Source organism: Hyaena hyaena, unplaced genomic scaffold (assembly GCF_003009895.1).
Source record: "Hyaena hyaena isolate Hyena2069 unplaced genomic scaffold, ASM300989v1 scaffold_884, whole genome shotgun sequence".
NCBI lineage: Eukaryota > Metazoa > Chordata > Mammalia > Carnivora > Hyaenidae > Hyaena > Hyaena hyaena.
The window spans coordinates 564402-573949 of record NW_024081519.1 but is presented as its reverse complement, the minus strand read 5'-3'; the positions used below and the strand labels follow the sequence as shown (position 1 = coordinate 573949).

At 40.6% G+C, this 9548-nt stretch overlaps 1 non-coding gene across 1 annotated transcript; it reads left to right on the top strand.

Moving 5' to 3' along the window:
- The first annotated feature begins 7704 nt into the window (after window positions 1-7704).
- Window positions 7705-7812, top strand: LOC120222505. The gene has a single exon (XR_005526062.1). It is a non-coding gene; the product is annotated as a U6 spliceosomal RNA (small nuclear RNA).
- Window positions 7813-9548: the final 1736 nt, after the last annotated feature.

The following is a 9548-nucleotide window of genomic DNA, read 5'->3' as shown; positions in this document are numbered from 1 at the left end:
CTCACAGGACCGGGTTGCTGTCACCAATACCAGTCTGTCCATGTGTGGTAGTTAGAAAGCTACATTCTTGGGGCGCCTGGGTGGCTTAGTCGGTTAAGCGTCCGACTTTCGCTTAGGTCATGAAATCACGGTTCGTGGGTTCAAGCCCTGCGTCGGGCTCTGTGCTGACTGCCAGCTCAGAGCCTTGAGCCTATTTCAGAGTCTGTGTCTCCCTCTCTCTCTGACCCTCCCCTGCTCACTCTGTCTCTCTCTCTCTCTACTAGAAATAAATTTAAAAAAATATTTTTAAAAAAGTGACATTCTCTTCCTCTTCCAGGGCCTGAGTTTCCAGCTCTGACTTTGGTCAGGATGGACTCCATTTTCCATAACCAGAGCTCTATGGTTATGAGTCTATTATGGTACAAACGTACAAACAGAGAGTACGGGAGAGCAAAAGCAAGACAGAACAAAACACAGTGGCTTCATGAAGGCCTAGAAAGCCTTTTCTCTACACATCCCACTCACCTATGAGATCAAGGAGAAAAATGGTTACAAAGTGTCTTCCTCCCAAGCCCAGAAGCTCTAGAAATATGTCGAGCAATGGGAAAATGAAAAGAAGGAAGGTAAAAAGTTGGAATATTGAAAAGGGAGGGAACAAAACGGCTGAGAAATGGAAAAGTTGGAATATTGAAAAGGGAGGGAACAAAACGGCTGAGAAATGGAGAGAGAAGACGTCCCCAGGTCGGAGAGAGCCTGCAGGCGCTGGCGTATCAGAACTTCCCTTCACACCAGTGCTGATCTTGTCTCAGAGCCAACACCCGAGAGAGATGTGTGCCTGGGCGTGCTCATCATGCCCACAGGCAGACAGGCACACGCATGCACGGGCACCGGTGCAGAGACTCATTAATGCTACAAGCGCACATTTTACTTTTACAAGTAAGTGCGATCACTTCTGAGAGATGCTTTACAAATGGTAGCAAACAGCACTTCTAAACATCCTGTGGGATCAGAGTGCTGTCGCCCGTCCCTGCCTGCAGCTGCGGCCAGTCGGACGGACTGGGGCTGTGGTAGGAACCTCTCCCTAAGGAGAGAGAGAAAGAGGAGAGAAGACTTCAAGGTCACCTAGATATGCACCCAGGTGCCTACATCCCCCGTGACCTTGCAAACTGAGATAACTTAATCAGACTGCGTGTTTATGTGTTTTACCTTATATGAGAGACAAAGAAATAGAAAATGTATAAAAAATCTACGCCATGTGATGTGGGCCGCTCAGTTCTTTGGGTATGAACCCAACTGAGCAGTGCCGGCACGAATAAAGTTGCTTCCTGGAAAGAAAAGCTTCGGTGTGACGACTGTCTGTGTGACATGGCAGAAGTTCTCAGAGATGGTTGAGTCACCCCAGACGCCCGGGCCACATACGCTTTGCACCCTTCTCACTCTGATAAGCAGGAGGAACCAGCACCTGCCCTCTCTGCTGGCTCACAGGAAGTGGGATAGGGCAACCTACTCACCACACTAAGAATGAGAAGAGCTCAGTTGACCAGACTAAGGTTAAATCCATTTTTTAAATACTGTATTAGTCAGCTACAGTTGTGTAAACAATTACCACACACTGAGTGGCTTAAACAACACAAATGTGTTCTGTCATGGTTCTGGGGCTAGAAGTTCCAGATCAAGGTGGCAGCTGGCTGTGCTCCCCCGGGAGTACGTTGGGGGGGGATCAGTTCCAGGCCCCTCCCCCAGCTTCTGGTGGCTCCTTGGCTTCTGGTAATGTGCAGTGTCACAAGAGGGTGGTTCTAGTTCTGAGGACAACAGCTAGGGTTTCGATCGAAATTTCAATTTTAATAATAATCAAGAACAAGCATCACTTCTCCAGGAAGTTGTCCCTGACTCTCATTGGCTGAGTTGAATCTTCTTCCTCTCCATTTGGGTTTCCTCCTAACATAACACTTACTGTGTCCCTGTGATTGTCTGTCCTCCGCATGAGGCTATGTGCTTCCTAAGGATGAGGTCTGCATCTTGGTCATCACGCTAATACACACGCTGGTACATGGTTTGTGAATGTTTTTATATGAATGAATGAATCAATGAAGAAGTGAGTGAATGAATCAATGTAATGATTCATAAAAGAAAATTCAAACCAAGATGTTAGTAGTGTCTTATTAGTATAGTAATTTGGAAGAATGACATATTTACAATTTTGCCAAGAATATGCTTTCTTTAATTTTATTATCTTGATTGCAGGAGTCCTTGTTTGGCCAAATTTAAAAATATAGTGAGTACTGCTCACTTCTTATAAGGTTACATTTTCTAGCAAATGTACTTTAAAACACAACTGAGGGGTGCCTTGGGTGGCTCAGGTGGTTGATCATTTGACTCTTGATTTTGACTCAGATCATGATGGCAGGGCCATGGGCTTAGGCCCAGCATCTGGCTCCGTGCTGAGTGTGGAGCCTGCTTGAGATTCTCTTTTCTTTTCCCTTTGCCCCTCCCCCACTCACTCTCTTGCTGTCTCTCTCAAAAGCAAACAACAAACAAACAAACAAACAAACCCATGCCCAAGGCTTTTCCCACAGAACCGGCTGCTTTCTTCTCTGGAGTAAGAATGAGAGCTCATTTATGGCAAATCATGAAGGATGCAGGATATACCCAAAACAGAATCTGTTGTCAGGAATACTGTTAATTAAATTATTCCAGTCTAACTTGTATATGTATGGAGACAAGGCCTTGCACAAAGACAGGATGATAAGCAAGATAACATTCTGGAATCTAAACACATGATTCTAAAAAATAGCAGGAGGTCTGTAGACAAATCTATAGCTGCTTTTTCTTCCAAAAAGCAGGCACCACTAACACAGGGGAGGTATTTTGCTCATTTTTCAGGAAACTGAAAGGCAAAGATGTTTTAAAATGCAGAGATATATCCCTGCACATATTTATTAAGAAAATGCATTTTCATGGAATACGTGCTGTGCTCCATGTTTGGTGCTTTGGGGAGAAAAGAGATGTCAAAATAAAGCCCTTACCTCACAGGTAAGGTGGGAGAAATTGAATACCTCTCATTCTAATATGGGAGAAAAAAAGAGTGCCATATAGTTGTAATATCAGACAGGAGGTGGTTCCTGCAATAAAAGGCTCTCAGTATGATAGTAAATTAAATGGAGAATTGGTCATTGGGAAAGTGATATTGACCAGATGTCCAAAAAAGATGAGGCTTTGCTAGGTAGAGATGTGAAGGAAGAAAATGAAGACCTGAGTAAAGGTTTAGGTGCAAATGGCCATAATCGGGGTAAGAAGTTTGATATTAACTTTAAAGGCCACTGCAAAGGGCCCCCTGGGTGGCTCACTCAGGTTAGCATCTGACTTCTGATTTTGGCTCAGGTCATGATTTCACAGTTCCTGGGACTGAGTCATGTGCATGAGACTGCACTGACAGTGCAGAGCCTGCTTGGGATTCTTTCTCTCCCTTCTTCCCCCTCTGCCCCTCCCCTGCTCTCTCTGCCTCTCTCTCAAAATAATAAATAAACATTTAAAAAATAAATGAATGCAACAGGAAGCCATATAATGTTTTTGAGAAAGTTTTTATAAGTGAAGCAACACTGTAGGAGAATTAATCTTTGAACAAAATTTAGGGTAATTGGACAGAAGAGAAGACTGGAAATAAGTCTGGGAGACACACTGAGCTACAGAGTTGAGGGGGAGATGAAAAGAAAACATATCAGAGGGCATGTGATAAAGGACTGATGGAAAGTTCCAGTCCAAGGTGGCACTTAAGCACAAACTTTTGTCTCTGCACCTTCTAGCTACCCACCCACCCCTGCCACCAAATTCATGAAAAGTCCTGAAAGAACAGAGATCTGAAGAGACAACAAATCTGCCAATAAAATGGTAAAATCCAAATATCTAGAAGAATGTCCATTCTCCATCTGTAGTTATCACCACTTGAAATCTCTAACTGGTGGATGAAATCTACCAACATGAAGAAAGTAAGATCGAGGTAAATGTGGAAAATAAAATAAAATAGTGATTGATGTATTTTTTAAAGTCTATTTTATTCCATAAAATAAAGATAATTTAAGCTATTAATAAGAAAAGAATATTTTAATAGTATTCTTAGAGAAATTCAGGAAGCTATTATAAGATGGTATAAAATTTAAACAGAGAACAAAAAAGAACTCTAGGAAATTAAACATAAAGTCATGGTAATCTCCCAGAAAATAGAGCCAAATGAAAAAAAAACTTTAAAATTGAGAAAAATTACAAGATATAAATCTCGGTTTGGGAGGTTATAATTAGGTAGGGCTTCAGGCTCTGAGCTAGCTGTCAGCACAGAGCCCGATGTGGGGCTCGAACCCACGAACTGTGAGATCATGACCTGAGCCAAAATCGGACGCTTAACCGACTGAGCCACCCAGGCACCCCACCTTTGTTACATTTCAAAACGTTAATGACCAGCGCAAGCTCATAACACTTCAGGAAAAAATAAATCACATACAAATGAGAACAACTCTCACTAAACATCTTAGCAGAAATGCTGGAGGTCAGAAGACAGGAGGGCAACACCCTCACTGTCCTCAGGGCAAATTATTTGGAACATAAGATTCTACATCCCAATCCAGTGTAAGGGACAAGGAAGGGCACTTAGACATGAAATATCAAACTACCAGTAAATCCATTTTCAAAGCTACCAGTAAATCCATTTTCAGTGTATCCTTTCTGAGGAAGTTATTTGAGAATACTTTCTAACATAATATAATGAAAGTCTAAGAAAGCGGGTAGATGTGAGATACTTGAAATATGTCCTAACCCATGTCCCGAGGGGAAAAAGTTCCAGGATGACAGTTTCACGATTGGACTAGAAATTGATCAGGTCCAATTAAAACAAGAAGTCAGCGACTCCACAGAGCTATTTTTCTCAGGAAAGGACACATTCTAAGCAACAGGTAGAATGGATAAAGACATAGACATTTTAATGGAATGTAGAAGAATGTCTCTTCTCTTAATAAAAAGGATGATAGGAAACTATTTGAAAAGGAAAACTGGAAAAGTCATTGTTTAAACATGATACAAACTGAAATTAATAGATTGCTATAAAAGTGGACCCATTGGACTTGATTCTTAGAAACATTGTCTTTGAAATAACAAATAGGCCACAGGAAAGAAAATACAACCCAGACCATTATTAGGTTCTACATTGAACACTATTAAGGTAATAAAATTAGTATATTATCTATTTCTGTTTTTATTTAAGTATATTATATAAATGTTCAAAGATAATCAAGGAAATAAACAAAATGATAGCTTACTAACTATCAAAAGTTGGGAATAGAAAAAAGAAAAAATACACCGGCACTGAATATCCACATCTTTCTAGCAAGGGGGAAATAGATCCTTTTTATTAATTTTTTTTACATGTATTCATTTTTGAGAGACAGAGTGTGAGCAGGGGAGGGGCAGAGAGAGAGGAAAACACAGAATCTGAAGCAGCCTCCAGGCTCCAAGCTGTCAGCCCAGAGCCTGATGTGGGCCTCAAACCCAGGAACCGCGAGATCGTGACCTGAGCCGAAGTTGGAGGCTCAACCAACTAAGCCACCCAGGTGCCCCAGTAAATAAATACTTCTTAAATAAACTTTAAAGAATGGCTAAAATGGCATCATTTCCTTGAGGTCTTGGGAGGAAGGGAGGGAGGTTTTGCCAACCAGTGCAGGATGCTGCATAGAAACAGAGTCTGAGGACAAGTAAAGACTATTGGTTTTGAGGAATAGGAAAGAAAGCATGGTCAGCTTTTCAGTAAACTGATAACAGAGTGGAGACAGAGGCAGCCAGATTACAAACATCAAGTGAGGAATGAGGGTGAGGGCATGAAGGCAGTGAGAACTTTTAAGAATGCTGATGATTCTATTGGTGGGATGCGAACTGGCGCAGCCAGTATGGAAAAGAGTACGGAGGTTCCTCAAAAAACTAAAAATAGAGTTACCATACGATCCAGCAATCCCACTGCTAGGTATTTACCTAAAGAAAATAAATTTGGAGAGATATATGTATCCTTATGTTTATTGCAGTGTTATTTACAATAGCCAAACTATGGAAGCAACCCAGTGTTCATCGATAGATGAATGGATAAAAGGAAGTGGTGTATGTACACACACACACACACACACACACACACACACACACTGGAAAATTACTCAGCCATGAAAAAAAAAAAAAGAAATTTTCCTATTTGCGACTGCATGAATGGACCTAGATGGTATTATGCTGAGTGAAATAAGTCAGTGAGAGAAAGACAAATGCCATATGATTTCACTCATATTTGGAATTTAAACAACAAAACAAATGAAAAAAAGAAAAAAGAGAAAAACAAATAAATAGACTAAATACAGAGAATAAACTGATAGCTACCGGAGGGGAGGTAGGTGGGATAATGCATGAAATAGATAATGGAAATAAGAGTGCACTTATCATGATGAGCCCTAAATAACGTATAGAATTGTTGAATAACTGTAGTTTACACCTGAAACTAATATAAACACTGTATGTTAACTATATTTGAATTTTAAAAATAGTAAAATAAATAAAAGAATGATAATAAGATAAAATGTCAAAAAAAAAGACTAGTGATTAAAGATAGGCACAGCACCCCACACAATCCTCTAGACAGAGCATCTGAGTGTGTGGAGTGCAGAACCGGGATTAGAACCTAGGTTTCTGGAACCTTCTTCTCAAGTTAATTCTGCTTCTAATTCCCCTTGGGTGTGGGTCTAATTACAACAGTGGTGAGGACAGAGACCTTGCACTTGCTGGGATATTTCTGGCAGTCTTCCTAAATTGTTGCCGAATCTGCAAAAGGCTGCATGGCTTTTCCAAAGCGAGTCAAGGGCACGACTCTAAGCAAATCGAATGTTGATAAGACATTAAGAATTAATGAAATTCCCAGAAACTATTTTAAGTAATTCTCGATGTATTTATCCAAGTGGAAACAATGACTCACTTGATGTGGATAAATATTTTTACCAAATCTGTTTCTTTTGACCTTTTAATTTGAAGCCTAACTCATTTTGTTTGTTTTCCTGCTAAAAGCATTTAGACTTCTTCTGAGAACATTTAGATTAGTTATCAATTTTTTTTGTATGAAACAATAAACTAAAGCATATTCAGTGAAAGATCTAAAGAAAATTTTTTTACATTATGTTAAAGATTATACATTTTTAAAAACCATTTTCAAATAACCAGTTTCTGATTAGGTTTTGTAATAAGATATATAAGACCCTTTGACAAAAGACTTTTGAGTCTCTGGGGCATAAACATTGTCAAAAACAATGAAATTTAGACTGATGCCCAATCTATGCAGAACGTAATCCCCTGGTATTTCCAAAATATTTCAACACTGTTCTCACTGAAGTCCTAGCAGGGCAGCATTTTTTTAAAAATGTTTTTTTTTATTTATTTCTGAGAGAAAGACAGACAGCATGAGCAGGGGAGGGTCAGAGAGAGAGGGAGATACAGAATCTGAAACAGGCTCCAGGCTCTGAGCTGGCTGTCAGCACAGAGCCCGTCTTGGGGCTCGAACCCACAAACCGTGAAATCATGACCTGAGCTGAAGTCAGACGCTCAACCGACTGAGCCACCCAGGTGCCCCCTAGCAGGGCAACATTTTTAAGCTATACCAAACAGACTTAAGTCAATATTTCTTTTCAAAAGCTGTGTGATTTAAATCCTACCCTCGTGCTGGCTTCGGGAGCACATATACTAAAATTGGACCGATTAAAGAGAAGACCAGCATCACCCCTGCGTAAGGATGACAGGCAAATTTGAGAAGTGTTCCATATTTTTCTGTCACCAGTGCCCAGGTGGCATGTCTGTACAGGAAGCAGAATCAGATTCAGAAGCAGCAGGGCAGGACTTAGTCTCCGACCCGGAAGTATTTCTCTAGGTACTTCCACTAGGCTCCTGCCCTCCCCAGGGCTATGGTCAGAGGGTGACAGGGGTGGGGACACCGGGGACATCACCTCTGCTATTTAGCAAATCTGGTGTTGCAGTTGTGTGGGGTTTAAGTGTCAGGTGTGTGTGTGTGTGTGTGTGTGTGTGTGTGTGTGCGCGCGTATGAGGGCAAAGGGATGGTTAAACCGAGGTCTGGGATTTAATAAGCCATCTTTTTTCAGTAAATAATTGTTGACCACCTCCAAACACATAAATAAATAAATAAATAAATAAATAAGTAAATAAATAAATAAATAAATATAAATCCTGCCCTTGAGGAAGTTACTTGCTCAATGTAGATAAAGAAAGAAACAAACCAAACCAAACCAGGAGGGAGGGAGAGAGATTACAAAGGAAGTGACTGCTAATCTCCAGGAGAAAACACTTCAAGTTTTACTTTCTTTCCTCAATCAAACCGGTCAGTGCTCTCTCCTCTTGGTTTTTTCCTCCACATCTGAACCAGCAGGAAGTATAAACCAAAAATCGATGCCATTTGAATCTCCACCTTTTACACCTGAGCTGCAACCCTATGGCACCAGAAGCAGACCACAGCTATATTCTTCCTAGCCTGGAGATATTTCATTTTTATTCAAATGGGTTAAGCTCCATAAAGCATATGAAACTCTGTCGTCAAATTTCAAAGAATATGGCAAATGTGTTCTTTTCTCAGCATCACCCGAAATTCAACAACTTGTTCCTAAGTGATTTTGCTGCCTAAATAGACAATTTTTGTGTGCGGTGTTTACCCATTTGGGTGGAGATTTTTAAATCTTTCTGTCACTGTATCACCTTCAACTCATTCTTTAAAGCACAGAATTATTACTTTTTTGTTGCTGACAGGATATGAAATAATTCTTCCAGACACATTATATTAAAGAACCATGTATTTGTTCCAATGCCCAGGAGTGAGATGCTTTTGAGAAATAGCATACTTAGTGACAGTATATTCCAGAATTAATGTACAGCCAGCAATTTGAGCACAGTTATATGGCTGCCCATATCCTTTAATTATGTTTGCGCCCATCATTTGAAACTCCTCACATGACTCCTGCCTCTACCTGTGCCTCGCCCACCATCTTTGACCCAATGGGTGCTCTCAATTTGTTGCCTGATAGAGATTTTTGAAACTGTGTTTACTATATATTAAAATAATTCTGAGACTCTATGTAACTCATCTTGATCATCCTGGGGCCAAGAACAGCTTGAGGACTCTTTTAAAAATGTTTTTTAAATTTTTATTTATTTTTGAGAGCACAACTGGGGGAGGGGCAGAGAGAGAGGGAGACAGAGAACCTGAAGCAGGCTCCAGGCTCTGAGGTGTCAGCACAGAGCCTGATACGGGGCTTGAACCCATGAACTGTGAGATCATGATCTGAGCCAAAGTCGGATGCTTAACTGACTGAGCCACCCAGGTGCCCCATGGGCTCTTGTGAGCAGTAAGCAAATCCTTGTGGGGAAAAAAAAAAACTAGTAAGACCAAGAAACATCATTATTTTCTAATTCTAGCTTTGGCTGGTATATCCCTCTAATAGTTAAAACAATACAAGTAAGAGGATAGTGCCTCAGGGACAAGAATCTCTCAATATTCT